This window comes from Aphelocoma coerulescens, chromosome 3, assembly GCF_041296385.1.
Source record: "Aphelocoma coerulescens isolate FSJ_1873_10779 chromosome 3, UR_Acoe_1.0, whole genome shotgun sequence".
In the NCBI taxonomy this organism is placed as follows: domain Eukaryota; kingdom Metazoa; phylum Chordata; class Aves; order Passeriformes; family Corvidae; genus Aphelocoma; species Aphelocoma coerulescens.
The window spans coordinates 101,165,622-101,186,298 of NC_091016.1; positions in this window are offsets into that span (position 1 = coordinate 101,165,622).

The window sequence follows — 20,677 nt, forward strand, 5'->3', positions numbered from 1 at the left end:
ATTTCACACCATCTTTCAAGGGCTGACACCCCTCATCTTCTTTGGCCAGAAGAACAAATAGATGTGTTCTCACAAATAAGGAAAAGACATATTCTGGCAGCCAGGACGAGCTTTTTCCTTCCTTCTTTTTTTCGCCTCCCAATTGCTGGGCTGGCTGTCACAGCTGATGGATAGATTCTGGGTCCCAACCATTCTTCCAGGTTTTTGCTGTTTTCAGCTGGTCAGTACAACCTCTCACAGCAAATTTTCCTTCTCCAAATACCTTGAAGAGAACAAGTAGAGACATGAATTCAGGTCTATGTTTATTTTTTTTCTAATCAACGTCATGATGGAACTAATCCTTGACAGGATATAGTTTGGTGCTCATTTCCTATGGCCAGCAGAAACAACCACACTGCTGGATTTAGCATGAAATAAAAAGGCAGTTACAAGCACAAGGTAGGTCACCCTGCCTATCAGCCCAGCCTGAGGATTTGGGTAGGCATTAAGCCTCACCTTCATTTCATGATCTCTTTTGGCTGAGTGATGAGAGATCCCCAGCTGCCAGTGGGCTTTCAGCATTGCGAGGGTCAGGCAGTCCCATCTCTGTTGGGGAGGCTGAGCTGGTGGTTCCTACCAGTGCAAGGATAGCAATAAGGAACACCACTTGGCACATCAAGAACCCGTATCAGGAGTATTCTTACAGCCCATCATTTCATGGACTGATTGATGGACCTGGAGCACGTTTTACGGAGAGGAGGTAGAAGCAGATAGCACCAGGGCTAATGTAAATTTTACAACAATTAAATGTATTTTGACTGGTTCATAATTGTTTTAAACTTTTTTTTTTTTTGGAAGTGGTTTCTTATTTTTTTCTTCCTCTCAGCTGAAAGGAAATTTAATGCCCTTACAATAGTCAAATGGGGTGTTATCCACAACTGCACACACACAATGCCGCATTTGGCAGTCATAAATGCAAGTTTAATGTTGAGTCTGCCCTTCACTAATTTCCTCTATTAGCTCATATAAATGCATGTTAATTGGACAGCTGTACTTCAATGAATTTTACCATAGAAGATTTTTAAAATTCAAATTATAAAATACTATGTTATAAAAGTATTACTGGTTTTCAGTAAAAAGAATGAAAAAAATTCTGACATTTCTCCTTAGAGCAAGAGGAACTAAACTCTGAAAGTTGCTTATTTAAGGAATCAGACCAAGGATAAATAAAATATAACCAGAAATTATTTGGAATCCCAAAAACAAAAACTGTAGTAAGTAGCTGCACCAGGTAAAATATTTTTTCTGCTTTTAATCATGTCACAATAACAACTGGCATTAAAAGCAGACATCTGAATCCAGTGAGTTACCTGGTATGATGTAGCTACTCTGTGAGAATCACAACTGCCTTCAGAATTAAATACCTTTCTGGAGAGATGTTATGCTGAGGACTGAAAGATGAACTAGCAATTTAGGACATATATACAACAGTTCAATCATACAGTCAGAAAAAAATACAGTTTAAGAAACCAGTAACATTTAAAAATAAATAAAATTTAAAAAAACCTGCCTGTACTGTTGGTGAAATGTCAGAGCTTGTGAGTCCAGGTCACAGTGCTTATTAATCAGCTACCCAGTTCTGTAAAGCCTGTGCTAAGTTGTCACAAATGATGGTTTTCAAAAGAATTTAGGTCAAGTAAACACTTGGCAAACAGAACTAGGAAGTCCATGCAGGCACCTCTGAAGCTCTGCAGGCAAACAGAAGGAGTAAATGGAAAGCAAATGTGACCCTTCAGCAAACTCCTAACTGCAAGGAACATCCACCAGCCCAGCAGCTCAGCTAGATGATCAGTGTAGGTCCCTTCACACTGAACTATTCCATCCCATCCTTGGCTATTTGATGAGATGTTACGGTGGCCCAGCCCATCAATGGGCTGTGGCAATCAAATGCCCACAAGACTCTAGCTCCTCTAATGGCAGGATGAGGGCAGACCAGAGGAGGGATGTGGGGGTGGATCCATGGGCAGATCTGAGGTCTGAGGCCACCACCCCTTTCTAGAAGGTTCTGGCAAGTTTGACACCCCCATTGGCTCCCTAACTCCCGCCTCCATGTTATTCTCATTGGTTGTTGTTTAAAAGGTTCCACCCCTCTTGTTGTACCCCATTGGTTATTTCCCTTTTCCCCACCCCTATCCCTTAGTATAAGAACCCTGGACCCTTCCATTTTTGTGCTCTTTATCCGGGGACCCTTCAGAAGAATAAAGTTTGGGGAACCCATGCAAAGACCCCTCTCTCCTTCTCTGGCCCTGGGCAAGGCCACCTCATCCATCTAGCAGGTTGGGACATGCTCCCTCCTACGAGGAGCCAGCACCAAACCTTTTACCAGCAGCCACATTGCGGCAATGTCTGCCGAGGGCACGCTCCAACGGTGTCAATGAGAGAAGAGGTTTTCCAAGGTACCATGTGTTCAGTTAAGACTGTTTTGTGTTGGAAGAAAGTATTGAAATTAATTTGATTATGGGAAGATGTGAGATGACTGCAGATGTGAAATGAGATGACCTGAAAATGCATGGACCGGAAAAAGACCTGGTGCTTCAAAAATAGGTTTCTTCCAGCCAACCCAGAGGTGCAGTATACACCTTGTCATGCCCATTGGTGGGAATCATGGCATGGAAGCACCATCACCCACTGTGGATGCTGCTCAGCTTTAATTGTGAAATGCCCATTTCAACCATCGCAGAAACACAGACCTTGAACATTTTATTCAAGTTTTTAATTCTGTATTTCTGTTTCCAGTTTTTAGCACATTGTCCAGACACTGTGCAGAGGCATAGACTGACAGGAGGCCAGACAAGGGTGAGAGGGAAACCCAGTCTGCTCTGGCATGCTCCTTCCAGCCACACAGTTGGCAAGCAGCAGCTTGTAATTTTGGCTGTAATTTTGCAGCCTGGCTGTCCATACCACTCTACTGTGCATGGCGCCGGGCTCCTGGCTTGTGGCAGAGGCTTGACTCCTCATCTTCCACTCCTTGCCCTGGGCTTGCTTTGTTTAGGCTGTTCAGATACATCAGTGCTTTCAGGTTTAGGAGCTGTACAGATGGCATTGTCCCCAGGTAGAAGTGCTGCTGGGACGTGGGCTACCCCAAAGAAACAGAGCCCACCCAGGGCCCCTTTTCCTGTATGTCGCTTTTCCTCCAACTTTCCCAACACAGCCATGGTCATCTTGTGGCTCACCCACAAGATGTCCAGCAGGAAGGACAAGCTGCCCTCAAGCAAAATCTCAGTAGAAAGCTGATTCCAGGATACAGATGTTGGGCCTAATACAGACAGAGCTGTGTGATGCAGTTTTTCCTTGATTCTTTTGTCTCCCATTTCACCCCTGTGCATCTCCTACAGGACCACCATGAGATCACATAATTTATTTTCTGGAAGGTGGGACGCTCTAATTTATTAATCTTAATTAATCTCAGGACTGCAAGATGAAAACAGGAAGTACACAACAGCTATAAATAAAGCCAAAACCAAAAGCATCTTGCCTTTTCTAGCTTCTGGAGGCACACTTAGCACCAAATGGGCAACTTCCACCTCACACACAATGCCAAGCTGCTGCAGGTTTCCGATCTTTGCTTCCCTGCTAACTTTCCTCAGCCAAAATCTCCCTCACCAAAAACAAAGACCCTTTCTTCAGTTTGGAAACATCCCTAGAAAGCAGAAGGGCACCTTTTGTCTTTCTGTCATGAGAAGCAATGGGAAGAGATGATAATCTCCATCCTTAGCTGGCCAGTACTTCCTTTTGTAAGATCTACTTTCTTCTTGCTTGCAACCTCCCTAAACTCCAGCTGTCGGGATAATGTCTTCTGCCTTACATGTCTGGCTCAGACCCGGGTATTCTTAAGAAAATTTTAGCTAAAATGATCATCTGCTTCTAAGAATACATTTACCCGATGTAAAGATTGAAAAGATGCACATAGTTTTGCTGCTATGACTGTTTGGTTTGGAAGAAAAAGAGCCTTTTTACCAGAAAGCAGCAAGCTCAGCCTCCTGCCACCAGTGGGCCTTTTGCTGCCACAACCATGAAATTTGTCCAAGATTCCTTTAAAAAAAAAAAATTTAAAATCGGTTCACAAAGGCCCAGAAGCATACGCATCTAATAAGCCTAGTATTTAGCAGCTAAAAATCCCCCAAAACCTCCAGGGACTGCATCATGCTGCCCAGGCTGTCCAGGTGCTGCATCAAGCATCCAGCCAGAGCAAGACACTGGTTCATTAACCAAAACAAAAATGAAATTCCTCACAGATCTGTTGTTAACATAGCTGGAATTTTTAGCTATATAAGGAATACAGATGTGTGATGCACAGCTTGGTGTGGCTGCAGAGTCAGCGATGTGGGATACAGAGCACCAAACAGGGGAGAGTCACAATATGTTTGCTCAGCCTCATCCCATATTGTAGTATCTCAGCTGAAATAGAAAGGCTGCATCCATGCTACTTATTTCCTTATTTTGAGGCAGATTTGTAGCCCATGCAAGCTACGTACTTTGGGGATTGCTGCCATTTCTCAAGAGGTAAATCCTGGCTGCAGCCTCAGCTTTAAAAGGCTCTGCGCTTCCCTAACAAGCTGTGTAACAGTTCAGCAGCTTCCATCTGTCTTGTCAGTCCTACTTGTGGCTCCCTGTAGGAAAAAATGTCCCTGGCTTATTTCTAGAAGGACTAAGTGTTGCCTACTTGATGAACAGATACATTTGCAGGCAGTCTGAGTACAGGCTGCTTAAAAGGAAAATATGCACCCAGGAATAAGGTTTCCTAGCCTGAATGAATGTAGATGTATCTGTAAATGCACATAGATCAATTATTGATTTTGAGCTGCATCTGGGCTTTTGTACTGAAGAAGCAAAATCCTCTGTGTTTGCTATAAATCTAGGGTTTGCCGCTTGCAAAACCTTTAATCTCTTTTCATCACTCCAAGTTAAATCTCCAGTTTTACAATCTCTAAAAGCAGCACCTGACATTTTCCAAAGAGCTCTTCAAAAGCAACAAGAGAAAAGAGTAGGTAGATCCCTGCAAAATCACAGCAGGCTTCAGCTCTCCAAGGATAACCATGAGTGCCGGAGGGAAAAGTGGAAGTGTCCAACCTCAGTACATAGATGTGGGACTCCAATTCCATTTTTTCTTCATCTGTATTTGCCACCACTGTTTGCATGGCCCACAATGACCTTCAGAATGACAGAAAGGGATCAGTAAGTCTTCTAGAGGGTGAAGGCTGAGCAGTTTGCAGGCTGTCACCAGTTCCTAAGCAGTTTAGAAGCTGTGTTTTCTGAGAGGTGATCATTTAGCCTAAGGTGAGCAAATTTCAGCCTAGTATCACCGTTTCTAGGGCAGAGACATGACTTTTTTGATTCACTCCTACAGCCAAGTTAGTCTCCAGGAGTGGAGAGAGCTCATTTCCAGTCAACCATTTCCTGGCTCCTCAGCTGCTGGCAGCTCTGGAGAAGTCCTGCAACACACATCCTCTTCAGAAGCTGCTCTTTGCTCCTCACTGTGTCTGCAGAGCAGTCTGCTCCTATCACACTTGGCTCTTCTCCCTGTTATGGAAATACCAGCACATATTTGGGACTGAGGTAACAGCATTGTGACAGGAATTGTATCATCCAGATCTGCCCATGGTGGTTTTCTCTCTGTCTTCCATCTTCTGAATCTTTCACATTAACATTAGGCTTATTCCAGAGTCCAGAAATCAGCACAGTTAATGAGCTGGAGCAAATCCTAGGACTGAGAGTCCTATCAGGGGCTGTTTCTGCCCACCTGAGCAGCTCTGGGCACACCTCCCTTTCCACAGTGGGCATGAAAGAATGCACAGAGGGTGAGCAACTTTCCAGGAGGATCTACCAGTCCTGCAGAGCTGTGTGTGGAAATATGACATGTTCATCTCTTTTTCTGAAGCACTCACCTGATGCGGAACCACTGAGTGGGGGAGATAAATAAAAGCATATCTGGCATCAGTCATCTTGGGAGACTTCAGCAGCTACAGGGGCTGACTCATGCTGGAGATGTGCCTCATACACCAGCCTGGTAAGAACAAAACTACCATCCTAGTACATGAAGGGTAGGTATCTAGTGTAAGTGTAACCAGAAGGTGAGTTTCCCTAATGAAGGAAAGAAGCCTAGCTTTAATTTTTCTCCTGGGTTTGTCTTCCACTCACAGTAAAACCTGCTTTCACAATTTCGAACAAGTGTTTAGGGAGCACAAGCTGCTGCCTTGATGGAAAGACAATGTGGTTTAAGAGCAGCTTAAATTAAAGAAATAAAAGGCAGAAAGCTAAGAAAAGTAGACTGTTTTTCTTTGAAATTTTGAACTGAAAAAAATCATCAGTACAGATTTTTGTGAATGTATCACATTTTATGAACAAACATGAAACCCACATGTACTGCAGACAGCCCATTGTCAATCCTTCTGCCAGCTCAGATTTTTATAAGTTGTTGGAGGGTGTCTGACAAGCAATGTCAAATCATTATCAGAAGACAGGAATGTTTTGGCAATAAGGATGATGCCATTAGAGCTGCAAGAATGAGGAGACTGGATGAGAGCTTTAGCTGCAGGGGAAGCTTGGGCTGAGGAACGCCCTCCGTGATGGTGCAGGCAGGCAAGCCTGCAGCAAAGGAAAGGTGGGTGATGATGGCTCATGAGCTGCAGGAGAAAGCAGGCCAGGTTGGATGGGGCTCTGAGCAACCTGGTCTAGTGAAAGGTGTCCCTGGCCATGTCAGGTGGATTGGAACTAGATGATCTTTGATGTCTCTTCCAATCCAGACCATTCTATGATTCTGAGAGGAAGCAAACTTAAGCTCTCTGGGCAGGTGTCACTGCACACATGATGTGATTACCTAACCCTGACAAAGTCTTTGTGGGATCAGACAATCAGGACTCCTGCAAGCAGAGGGATGTACCCTTGAGAATTCACAAGAACTTTAAAAAACCAAGCTGCAGTCCAAAACCACACTAAAAACTGCAGTAAATTCCAGCAAAGGTAGCACTGGAAAAAGGAAGAAATGTAGTGAACTTCTCAGTGTTCAGGAATGCAAGTCCTGCAAAGCAAGGTGTTACATAAATTACACTTAAGTCATTAAAAAAAAAAACAACAAACTCGAGACAAAAGAAGAGAAAAGAAGAGAATTGAGAATACATGTTCTGCATGTAGTAGTAGTTCAATTACCTTGCTAAGTGAAACTGATTCCATTGCTACATGGGTGGTAAGCTTGGAGTTTAGCAACACCCACTACACACAGAATATTTTTATGCAAGAATATTTTTATGCAATGCAAACTGTCAACAACATGTGGCTTTCCAGCTGATGAACCTTTGCAGGCCTTTGAAAATGAGGACATCCAGTGGCTGAATGTTATAACTGGGATTTTCATCAAGGATTTATGTCTGGGGCAGAACCTCACCAGTTATGCCAAATTTCTGCCCTCCACAGAGACCTGAAGTAGGTCGTGTGTGGAGCAAAGGCTTTTACAGAAATCCTCTGTGCTGATGTGGATTCTACTTAATTACAGGGCTCATGGTTGTAACAAACTGAGGCAAGCTCCAATCACTCAGTAATACCTAGAATATTGCTTCACCTTCCTTTCTCTGCTTCCCTGTGATCATAGGCTTATGCTGATACTATATTAAAAACAAATGTAAAAAAAACAATTAAAAAAAATGCAAGCTTCCAAATCCCATCATGTTTCTAGTTTGGTCTCTAGGTCTCTTATTTAGTTACAGAGAGTAAACACGGCTGTGAGTTTTAGAAACCCTTAGCACCTAGCCAGCCCCTTTGGAACTAATCAGTAAAGCAAGTGTTGCACACCATGCTTTTAGTAATTTAGTTTTAGATGAACCAATTTGAATATTTACACCTAGTTCCTGTATTACAATAATATTTAAAGACCAGTTGCAGTAATTAATCTAAATTCTAAATACACAATGTAGGAGAAGAACTAAAATAATAATAGATCAAATTCATGCTTTCCTGCCATGAAACTGCAGTAACACGTGACTCAACAATATCAGAAGAATATTGTGCCTTGTACAGAACATAGGAGAAACAGAATGAAAATATGAAAAAAGTAAAGTAACATCTAAAGAAAATGAAGCTTTTTCACATTTACAGGCCATAAATTCCCCTGGGGAATGGCCTGTATACTGTGTATAGTATCACTGTCTGCTATAAGAAACATCTCACCCAACATTAGGCACTGAATTTCATTTGGCACTCAATGTGGCAGCTTAGAATTGTGAAACTGTGCTGAGTTTCCAGGATGAGCTGGGCTGGGTAAGGCCAGCAAAAAGAAAATTCCTTACCTTTCTCAAAAGCTGATTTGAACAAATGTCACTCTGGACTGTATCTACGTGCCCCAGAGTAATCCCTTGAAGACTTTTCAGGTAGTGCTTCATACACTTCATACCTCTGAACCAGCAAAGCCAACTACTTAGAAGGGAAAAGAGCACCCCAGACCCTCCTCCCATTTGCCACCAATCCATTTCAACATGGAGCGCATGGTGCAGTCTCCACCTTCTGCTCCCACTGTTTTTTCCAGTCTAGGCTGATTGTAGTTGCACTGATTAAGTCTCCCCATCTGGACAGATGTAATCTGCTTCTCAGCTCACTCCAGCACAAAATGTCATTGCCATTTAAGCCTGTTACTACAGCCTTATCCTCCTCTCCCCTGCTCTCTCTCCTGTGCCAGCCAGCACTAATGTTCATGCAGGCACATTCTAGCCAGTTCATGCAAGCCAATTCAACTGGAATCCAGTCCAGCCATCATTAGTAGCTGTACCTGCTCTCTGAACTACTTCAGTTCCCAATTCCATGGGACAAGTACCAATTCAGGACACTTTTCATCAGTTGCATGTTTTTAGACTCTGAGGCTACACTTTCAGTGTAAGCTTAAACCACTTGGACAGTGAGTTTACTTTAGGCTTATACCACTGTGTCAGAAACTGAACCCAGTTACCCTTGAGATCAGCAAGAGAAGGTTTAGCCCTGAAATTCCCCAGCAAGACAATTCTCTCACACTTTGCCAGTGCTCTTGCAGCCGAGCACAGGCTGGACCATTTCTCAGAGGGCTTCAGACCAATTTTGACCATCCTGAACTGCTCTTCAGCCTAAACCTCTCTAGTTAGAGGTTTCTGCTAAAAAAAAAAAGCAATGCTATTCTCCTTTGCCTCCCCTTCCCCAAGCCCTCCTGTGCATTGGTCACAGCAGTGGGGTAAGATCAAGCTTGCTGATCCTGTGGGAAACCAAACCAGTATGAGAAATACAAAGAAACAGACGAGTTTTTTATTTCATTGGTTTTGAATGCTGAATCAACACAGCATGTAGTACATGAGCACTAGATCCAATTGACAAAAGGAGGTGGAAATGTTTGGTCAGCAGTTTGGGAGTCTATTTTTACCAATTTGGCTCATGGCTTAGTCAGAAAAACACTCAGTCTGGTGCAAAGAAGGTGCCAGGAACATACAGCAAGAGAGGAGAGGGAGACTGTATCAATGCCAGTTTTGATCAGCTCACATTGTTCTATCTTACACTTGAAAATATTACAGCTTTTTCATTTGGGAACTATATTTAGAGCTCACAAAAATAAAATGTGAGCAAAAAGCATGCTGGGCAGTACCAGGAATTTACTTTCTTTGAAGGAGAGCTGTAGTGTTCACAGACTGACTCTTATAGAATTAGAGCACATTTTTCTTCTCTGGCTTGGGGCTTATGAAGAGCAGCATGAGAATCCCACCATGTATTTCTGGACCCTGTATTAAAAAGTTCCAGTGTGATAGGCAGTATTTGGGGTGGCCATGCCTGCTGGCTAACAGCATATAAGATCCTGCTGTCTTTCACACATTATAATATGGAAGCAAAGAGCATGAGTGAGAAATTCAGGTTATTTTTCTCCCCATTACTCTTAGTGTACTCTATGTCTCTAGTATATGTTTTCTGGACCATTATTGTCACAGCTACTTACTTGATTCTACATTGTATTGAGGAAACCAGTGTACTAAGCAAAGTCAAGTCAAAGTTCCCAAACTGAATGGCTCTTTGTTCCTCTGCAAAGGTTATTTTAATTACATAAACTTCACAGAGGAGCTCATGAGGCGCACCTAAATTACAGTCAGCAGGCAGGGACAGGTGGGGAAAAAGTGGCTTGGAACTCTGAGAGGTGGTGCAACCTGTGCTGAAATGCAAGAGAACAGGCAAAACAACTGAATACCAAATACTGGAAGCTTCTAGGTACTTTTCTTCCTTAATTCAGCACTGTAATATGTTTTTTACATAGAGCCCTACCAGCTCACAAAAACTTCATCCTGAAATTAGAAAGATCTTTACAATTAGCGTAGTCTTATGGCTAGATTATCATGGCTTTATACAAAGTATCTGCATTTCATTGAATTCATTACGAATGCAACCACAAAGCATGTACTTATTTCTCCAGAGGCTGCTTTAGATTGTATGTTGACAAATTATACTGACAGATTACATGGTGACAAGCAACTCATCCTTGCATTCCTTTCACCAGCCCATCAGACAGAAACCTCACTGTAAGCAGGCTGAAAATGACAAAACAACCACATTAGTTCCCGCTCATGTGTCTAATTTGCTTTTGAAATGCCAGTTTTCATCTGAGAGGCATAAAGGAAAAATATTCTCATCCTTTCTACTTCAGGGAGAAAAAAAAATGTCTAAGTACTGTAAGTAAAAAAACAACAGCAAATATGTAATTTGATTTTTCCAACAGAACAAAGTTTATAGAGCCATTACTGATATAAGAATCAACTTCAGATATCTGTGGAGGTGACTGAATACTCCCCCCACCCTACCTTGCACTCTGTATGGTATGAAAACTGTTCTTTTCGGCTGAAAACATTCAGAAAGTTATGTAGTGCCTATGGCCAATCCTCTACAGAGTAAAAATATAAATAAATCCATATTCTTCTGTAATACAAACTAGATGCTACAACATCATCATTTTGTCTGTATTAGCCTGAGCCAATGATCTGGATCTAACCCAGTTGTCTGTAAAAGAACCCAGAAAATACAAGAGGGAGAATTGTTGGCTGTATCCTGCTGAGGTTTGAAAACAGTGAGGCAACATATACTGTTTTGAAGAGATTCATCTATATGTTCACCAGATTATCTTACAATTTTGAAGTCCTACTGGATACAGGCTGTGCTTACTATATTGAAAAATAACAGATGTATATCACAGACCTTTGTTTTTCCAGTTTAATGATAGTGAATTTTTTTATTGGACTTTAATGGACTGTGAATATTGCAATTCGTCTGTTTGAGTGCATATTGCCATTCCGGTATTTCATAAATTCCAGCATAAATTTTCTAGACTAAATCCCAAGTGCTGCGTATTAGCACAGATTTAAATGGTTCAGCTTCACAGCTATCAGCTGCTGACCAGTTATGGAAACAGCCTTTGCACAGCTACTCGTCTGCTGACACCCATTCCACTCCAAAACAGGCACTACAGAGGCATGAATAAAGAGATAGGATCTTTCCCTGTTGCTCATAAAACAGATTCTGAAGGGATTATCCAAGCAATGGAAAATTAGTTTTTCTGAGTTCAATCCACATGCCCTCCCCTGCCCATCCACTGCAGTGTTTAGAGTCAGTGTTTCTACTCAGGTTTACTCTCCAATCAAAGTCCGAAGGACTTCAGTGGATGACTCCTATTAACATTCCCCTAAGTAAACATTGTCTGTCCTGGCAGCACTGGGTTTCTCTAACTTTCTGAAACACACATTTTGATGTAAGCATTATCTCATGCAAGCAAGATATTTTTAGATGACCTAACAACCTGCTCTCTTTAGAGCAGGTAAAAAGAAGATGAGTATAAAGGACCAATGAAGCTCCCCATGAAGAGAAGCAGTGAGCCTCACAGTCTGTACACAAATATGTTATAGCATATCTTGAAACTAATGTTACTCTCCTTCAACCTTTCGTGCTTAATTTTCTGTAGTGGGAAGTGGCAGGCCATTAGCAGCACACTCAAGTGAGTTGCTGGCTCCTTCTGAATGCAACCTGGAGGTTTGCTGCCTGCCCCAGCCATGCTGCCAGTCACCGGGCTGTACCACAGGGAATGGTGTGACTAGAGGATGTATTTTACATAGCCCAGATGGAAAATGATGGAGCTCTTGCAAGGCATTTGAGGAAGCCTTCCTTCTAGCAAGTCTTCTCTTATTTAACAGGGACAAGTGACACCTGATTAAAAATGCAAACACAGACATTGCTCTCTGGTCTTTGTAGACTGGTATGCTGAGGCCACCAGAGCCATGTGTGGTCCTGCTTGGAGACTAACAGTTACTACTGCTTTGAGGTATCTTGCCTCCACTAGATAAAATAGCACAGTGTTTTTCCTCTGTGAAAACAAGAGAAAAAAGTAAACAGTCTATTTTTTAAAACTGCCAAAAGGCATGGGAGCCAGCGTTAGGTGAGCAGAGGACAGCATGTTTATCTACTTGCTTCTGAACAGACACAGCCCACTCATCATGTGAGGCTGTAAGCAGAGCTGCAGACAGGCAATACCTGAGAGCAAGGCAGGTTTTGGGCAAGGAAAAAGCTCCCTTATTTTTTTTTTTTTGAAACATCCCATTTTCAAGCACAGGAACTGCAATTGGACTTTCTAAACCTGAATTTGAAGCACCTGCTTCAAAGGAACACAAGCACCTATTTCACACAATGAAAAATCAGCAAGTCAAAGTGCAGAGAAAACAAATTTAGCAGATTGAAAAGTATGAACACTTGAAGACAGCAAACACATCCTCAATTTTGGGATTATTTTGGGATACATTAGCAAGGAACAGCTGCATCTCTGAAACTAGGAAGCTTTAATTTCCTGTTGGAGTGCTATGAAAAATAAAAAGTGCCACTGGAAATACATTTATGGAATTATCTGTGATGGGGAACAGGGAATGGTTTTGATGTTGGAACTATGGTGACACCCCTAAAAACAAGGAAAAAAAAAAAGCATGCATGTGCAACACAGAAGAAGGCACTACAGAGTATACACACTAGGGCTTCTCACAGAGACATTTCTTCGTGCAGCATTGCTATATGGCATCAGGAACTGGAGGAGGAAGGGTTCTGATAAAAAGAGGAGGCAGACAGTCTGCAGGATCTGGGTGAACAGAGGAGGGAGGGCAGGTAAGGACACAGCCGGCTTTGGGTAAAAATGAGATAGAACCAAAACTTGCCTTACTCAATGTTACTGGGAGAGCTGTCAAGGCACAGAGCTACACTAGTATTTTAGATGACAGACTGAAAAAACTTGCAGTATTCTTGACCTCTCAGAGGTTTCTCCGATTTTAAGATTTTCCATGCTTGTGGCTTGGCATCTGTCTTGAGGAAATAAACCCTCTAAGCTGCACACCAACATTCCCAGAAAGGGGCTGTTGAGGCAGAAATTACCCAAACAATAATTTTCATAATTGCCCAGAGGAGTTACAGAGTCCAGCTGTACCCAGCTTCAGGAGGAAACAGGGACCTGGTTCTCACAGCTTCTTTGCCGCGCTTGAAACCCTCTGTAACAATCCTTGCTGGGCCATGGAGCAGCCACCAGGAAGGATGGACAATTAGGGACAGGAGCCATGCTCCAAGAAGGACACAGGAGGTGGTGGGATGCACAGGACCCACCCAACTCCTTACCACGCTCAGGACTGTGGTCTTGTGGTGACACTGTTAGCCTTCTGCTGTCAAAATTCTTACCAGATTCTGTTGCCTGATAATTACTTTAGGAAGACTGAATAAACTTAGGTAAGCAGGATGTATCTCAGAGCATAGTAAGGAAAAGGCAGCTCTTTGCTCTCTCCCCACAGGTAAGAGCCCTAACTTCCCCAGCAGCAGAATGCTGAAAGAGAAGGCAGTGAATAATGGATGAGCATCCCGGAAGAGAGTCAGCAGTGTCTTCTCTCCAATGGAAACAGTAGTACCATAGGAAATTGTCATGTTTTGAGAATTATAGCAATTCACTCCTAGAAGAAAAGCATTATTCTCAAAATAATTCAACAGATTATTATGAACAATGGATAAAAGATGAAGCTTCCTGTTGCAGAGCAATGAGAAAAATACTGGTGAGAAAGAATGGCTGTCTTGTCACTGACCAGCTCAAAGATCTCAGAGGGTTTTAAATACCAAGAACTAAGAAGGATGTAAACAGCTGCTGCTTGTCACAGCAGCACCAAAAACATGGTCTGTCACATCCTTGGTTTTTCCCTTAAATCTTCAGAAAAATCCTTTCTCTGCTGTAAGTGCCATAATTTTGAGAAAATTACACTGTGTTTTCAATGTTTAACACTGGCTTATATGCAAAATATAGCTCAGTCTTATTTAAACAGTCTAGAAAAACACTTCATACATTATGCATGAGTTCTTCCACAAAGCTCTTGATAGAGATTATAGAGAAACAAGATACACTGGGTGTTGAAAGTTTTGATAACACTGAATGATTAAATAACTTCATAGTAAATCAAACTAAGGTTTTCTTTCTTCCTACTCTTCTCTTGTTAGGCAAGCCAAAGAGATTCAAGCTCTCAGCAATGAAGAACATGTTGCTGTACCAAACAGCAGAGGAAACACTGTACACCTTACTACAGCTCTCCAGATCCAGAAACTTCTGGAAAGGCATTCAATACAGACCACGGACATTTCCCTTCTTAGGGACCCATACCTTGCTGAGAATGTTAAATTTTAACTTCTTAAGACCACTAAAACCTTTTATGATCCCAGTCGACCCTGAATGTACACAGGATCTGCTGTTCTAGCTGGATCCCTCTAAGTCTATGGGGCCTGACAGAACTCATCCAAGAATACTTGAAGAGCTGGCTGATGTCATCACAAGGTCTCACTCAATGACTTTTTAATGGTCGTGGGAATCTGGAGAGGTCCCAGCTGACAGCTGGCAAACATGGTCCCATTTTCAATACATGCAAGGATGAACTTGGAAACTACAGGAAAAACAGGCCTGTCAGTGTCTCTTCAATAACTGGCAAAATTATGGAGAATATTATTCTGACACTTATTGAAAAACACCTGAAGGATGACACAATCATCACTTGCAACCAGCACAGCTTCATGAAGGGAAAGTCCTGCTTATCAAACCTAATTTTCTTTTACAACAAGGTAACCCGCCTAGTTGATCAAGGAAAGCTAGTTGATGTAATCTTGGATTTCAGCAAAGCTTTTGATACTGTGTCTCACCAGATCCTTCTGGACAAAATGTCCAGCACAGAGGTGGATAAACACATCATGTGATGGGTGAGGAACTGGTTCATGGGTCTGGCACAAAGGGTTACAGTGACTGGAGTGACACCAATCTGGTGACCTGTCACCAGCGGGGTTCCACAGGGCTCCATCTTAGGCCCTGTGCTCTTCCACATCTTCATAAATGACTTGGATGCAGAACTGAAAGGGATACTGAACAAGTTTGTAGATGACACTAAACTGAGGGGAGCTGTTGACTCCCTTGAGAGCAGAGAGGCCCTGCAGAGAAACACAGAAAAATTAGACAGCTAGGCAATCACCAACCATAGGAAGTTTAACAAGGAAAAGTGATGAATCTTGCACCTTATCAAATAAAGGAATTTGAAATTATGCCAGCTAATTAATCAGCTGGTGATCAACATCCAGGTCACAACAAAACCTTGTGGCACAGAGACCTCCTTGTTATAATGAGGTGCCCAGTATATTGATTTTGCCTTTTCAGAGCCACATAGAATATTTTTCTCCTTTCCTATACAAGGATTGCTACCTCTGCTCAGGGCCTGTGATCTTCATCCCTTGGCTGCAGAAGGAAACTCAGGTCTCAGGCTTTCTGGAAGCCTGGAGAAGCTACTTTGTGCATAAGCCTTTGGGAGTTCTTTACAACATTTTAGTCTCTCCATGCTTTTCTAAATACTTAAGCCCAGAACTCAGCTGTCAGCACTGCTCAAGCATGATACTAATGCTCTGAAAAGTCACACTTTAATACACCACTTTAGTGTTTATCTAAAATTTGAGACAGACTAATCATCTAACTTTCAGAGTGAAAAGTCTGAAAGTATTAAAAAGCACATCAACCCAGGTAACTGTGGGAAAATGTGTTTTGCAGAGAGCTGGCTATGGCACATCCGTGGGAGAGAAAAGCTGAGAACCTTGAGCACTGTGAAGAGCTGTAAGCAGCAAAAGTGCCTTGTCTGGTGAAAGAAACTTATGTAATACACACAGCTAGATAGCATAAGGAAGAGTGCTTCAATGTTTGCCCCTCAGAGAGGTCAGCAACTTGAAAAGAGGGAATATTGCTTCCCAGTCTGGTCTCAGCAGCTTTTTCCCCCTCCTGCAGGTTAGACCCCTTCCTTCTTCCAGAGGCCAGCAGCAGTTTGCTGCTCTTTATTTCTGCCTGAGCAGTTAATTTTCCTGCTCCTGAAACAGCATTTCTTTCTGCAGCCTCAGCAATTCCATAAACACAAAGGGATAGGGCCTGGAGATGTCGTAAAGAGCTTTGTCTACTGCTTGGATACCTATTTACAGTTCTGTAGGAAGACAGCTACAGAAGATTTTCCAGAGTTGTTCAGTCCTGTCCCTCAGCAAGTGCCATTTTTAGGTCTGTCACCAGAGATAAAAAGAGGTGACTTCTCTGTAAACAGAGTTCACATAACATATGCTGCTGACCTCCAGCACTTCCCACAGCAAGCACGCCATTTAGGACTTAACTACAAAGATTACATTCATGACTTTGTAGTTTCACATTTAAAGCAGGAATTTTAAAGTTCTGCAATTTGAGGGGGGAAAAAAATAACAAAACTGCAACCTCCTGCACTATTCTGACCTGAATTGGCTTCATCTTCTGAAATTAGGGGAAACACTTGGATTCTGAAACTAGATTTCAGTGCCTTTACACGGTTGGCAGTTTTCTGAGTTTTTGATGCTTCATTTCTGAAAAACTGTGACAGTCTCATCATATGCTTTCTTCTAGAATATATATAGCACTTCCAAGCTCCATTTTTAATATCATTTTTGCCTAGGGCACATTGGTGAGGAAGTTGAGTAGGGTTAAATGCACAGGATGGTTAGACCTCAAATTCCAGGATGTTTCATCTCCAGGCCATCAGAGACTTGGTATGTCCATCTGTGGAAACAATCTTCTCAAGTCTTCTGGGATTAGTACAGTCCTTTACACATTTGGGAATGCTTGTTTTTAATCTGCTTTTTTGTTGTTTTAGATCCAAACTCTCTACAAATTATATTTATCTTCTGAAAAGCCTGCAATTCTATCTCTATAATGGGTGTAGTCACAGAGCCCCTTTTTTGCCAATGATTAGGGTTGAAGTTTTAAAAACAACCCAAAACATGTAACCAAAGGAATTCTGTACCACAGAATAAAATATAATTCAGCTCTGTGAAGAAGTTTGGAAAGTGAGAAGATGCAATAGTTGTGCAAGAATGCAACTCACACATGCAAAACAGAAAATTGGAAAAAGCACATTAAAAAATGCTTACTAGAATCTGTAAGAGAGGAGGCAAATACATTGCACATCACTTCCATTAAGCAGGAAAAAGAATATCCTTTTTCCATTCTCATGCTAAGCAGCACAACTGCAGAGAGATTCCATAGCTTTCCGGAAAGGTTTCACTGCTAAACAATGAAAGCAGAGATGATTGAAAACCAAAGGCAAATGATAACACCAAGAAAGGCTGAACCCAGCCCCTACACTGGATCAAATATGATTGATCATAGGAATGCAACACCATTCTTTTTCCCCTCCAGCTGATTCAGCAGATCAGAAAGGAAATGCTTTGGGAGCTGGAGGGAAGAATTGCTCATATGGAAATTAGGTGACGGGGGAAAAAAAAATCACAATACATTATTCCTATAAATAGGCAAACCCAAGACCATTTCTGCTACAGTGGTGACCCAGGAGAGACTTGTTCCTCCAGTGGCAGTAACTAGTTACAACTGCAGGAAAACAATCTTGATAAATTTCCCCCCTCTTCAATGGTGGGGGTGGCTGAAGGGGGAGACAGTAAGCTTTCTAACCAAGGCCTTCAATCAGCCACTCAAAAACCTCCCCTGTCTTTACAGAAGGGCAGGGAAATGAAGAACAAGGCAACTCTGACTGGTTGATGTGGGTTTTTGTGGAGTGGTGTTTTGTTTGGTTGGTTTTTTTCCCCAAAAGCTGTATATAGAGGATGGTCTTCTTACCCATCAGTGCATCAACATTTTTCACCACACTAAACCCTGGCACAGATGTTTTGCCAAGCTTTCAGATGGCAAGTCTGAGATCTGCACTGTGTGAGGGGATTTCTTTTCCCTCTGCTGAGTTTATCTCCTATGACCGCCAGAAATCCTCAGACATCCCCAGGTACCACACAGCCAACTACATCATGCTCAGAGCTGTCACAACCTCCCTGCTCACAGGGATCCCAGCTGTACCTTGCTTTAGCAGCAGCTCAGATACTGATCCCTAAACAGCATCAACTGACAACAGCGTGCATGGGACACTACACTGATGTCTACAAATTCTTCCAGAAGGATCATGCCAAACCCTTCACCCCCTTCTGGCTCTGGCCCAGGATTTAAGCTAACATTTAAACGCCTACATGGTCCCCAAGAGCAGTTTAGTTCCCGGAATTCATATGCCTTCTGAGCAGGGTCTCGTAACATTGAACACTTCACCTCAAAACTGTTTTCCTTCTCCTACCACAGGGACTGTTTAGATGGCAACATCATGCATCCTCCTTTTTTAAGTGGTATAGCAATCAGGCCAAGCTTGCTTCTTGGGCCCAGCCACTAACAGGATGGAAAACGTTCCTGAATGCTATGAAACAAACACTGTCAGGAAGTGGAAAGTGGTTTCTATGCTTGAAAGAAGAAAAAAGCTCAAGAAGAAAAGAAATATGCATTTGTGGTCTTTTCCACAACAGCAGGACTTTCCTTTTGTGCCCATATTTTTCTCCCATTATTTATTTAACTTGCCAGAAATTAATATGGAACTTGCATATCACCTGGAGGGAAAAGCATTATGCTGCTGGGATAAAAGGCTCCAGAGATACTGCAGGAGGACTAGGAGCTGCAATGTGTTTTTAAGGAAGAGGAGGCCATCACGCACTTGTAACATTCAGTCTTTCTGTGAAAATAGTCCCTTATCCAAGAAGGATCAGAGGTCTCCTCTGATGAGATGTGGCAGCCAGCCTGGAGAATATGCAACAAAACCAAGCAAACATCTTTCACCCATCCACCAGAAGGAAAGTCATCTCCCTCAGGCCAATACAGTCCAATACCATGTGTAATGTTCAGTATGTCAGATGCCAGGAACACATACCCAGCAGTAATTCCTCTATACTGGAGTAACTGTATATAGGGATGGAAGGCAGGAGACTGCAGCAGCATGTATATTAGTGTTCTAGATTAAAAGGGTATGCTTTGGAAGCAGGCTTTAAATTTGCCTCCATGTATGATTTGTATTGTGATATCAAGCACTGTCAAACCACAAAAACAAGATTCCTCACAAAGATGCATTCCCATAGTAGCCCAATGTACTGCAGGCTCGGGTGGGCATTAGTCCATAGGAACAGACCACAGCACAAGCAAAAGAAAAACCCTAGCCTAAAGTATGTGTAGCACCAACTACTTTACAATAAAGAGATTTGCTTGTCTACTGTGTTTTCTAAATTAGAAATTGTCAGGATGACAATCTGATCCCATGAGTACCCGCTGTGTATCTCTTACCAGAGCTATATCTAGAGCCTTTGAAGTGAGAAAAAGTGAGAAGAGGAAAGCCCCCTAATCTTGAAGTCACATTTGCCCTCTACATAACTCTGCTACTACTGTCACAGATAGGGAAAGTTATCGCCAATCAACAATGTAAGCCTATTTGTTAAAACAACTGTTTATCCTTCAGACTCCCAAGGGGACATTCCCATCATCTGTATCTGTTCTAGATGGCTGCAGCTGTGCTCTCAAATGCCAGAGCCCAACCAATGACTTTGGCTTTTCTCACACAAAAAGACACCACACTTGATAGAAACTTCCAGCTGAATTGAGCATCTGCCACCAACTGATTAGCAACAAAGAGTGGTACATTGGCCATTCAGCCAGATTCAGGTCTTGTGAAGAATGCTTCTGGGATTAACTCTTCAGGTATGTATGACAGATGCTGCATTACCTCTCCTACTAGTTAATGTTTGTTCTGATTTCAGAAACAGAGAAAGCTCCCCCAGCATTTCCAGTTCAACACACCTGTTTTCAACCTTCATTCTTTTTAGTGCGACTATAATGCATGGAGAAAAAACACAACACAGCAGCACACCTGCTGCCTTCAAATCCCTGTACAAACAGGGCATTTGCACAAGCTGTAATGGATGGGTGACTACATTAATGGCTTTAAAAGCCATTTTTAGTAGCAGTATTTTTGTAATCTACCTGTAATACCTAACATATAGGATAGTGAGGAAATTCACACATAAGGTGTTTTGAGTAAGAGACATCAAATCAAAGGTTTCATGACAACCTTACTCTGTCCTTTATGAGGAGTTCTAAGATGCCAAATCCTGGAAGTACAAAGAAAGAAATAATACCTGCTTGCAACTACTGAGTACAATAGAGTTCCTCCATTTCTAAGCCATGCCTTCAAAGCAAAGTCAGGCTTACAATTCATGCAAGTGAACTGGTTTAGAAGAAATT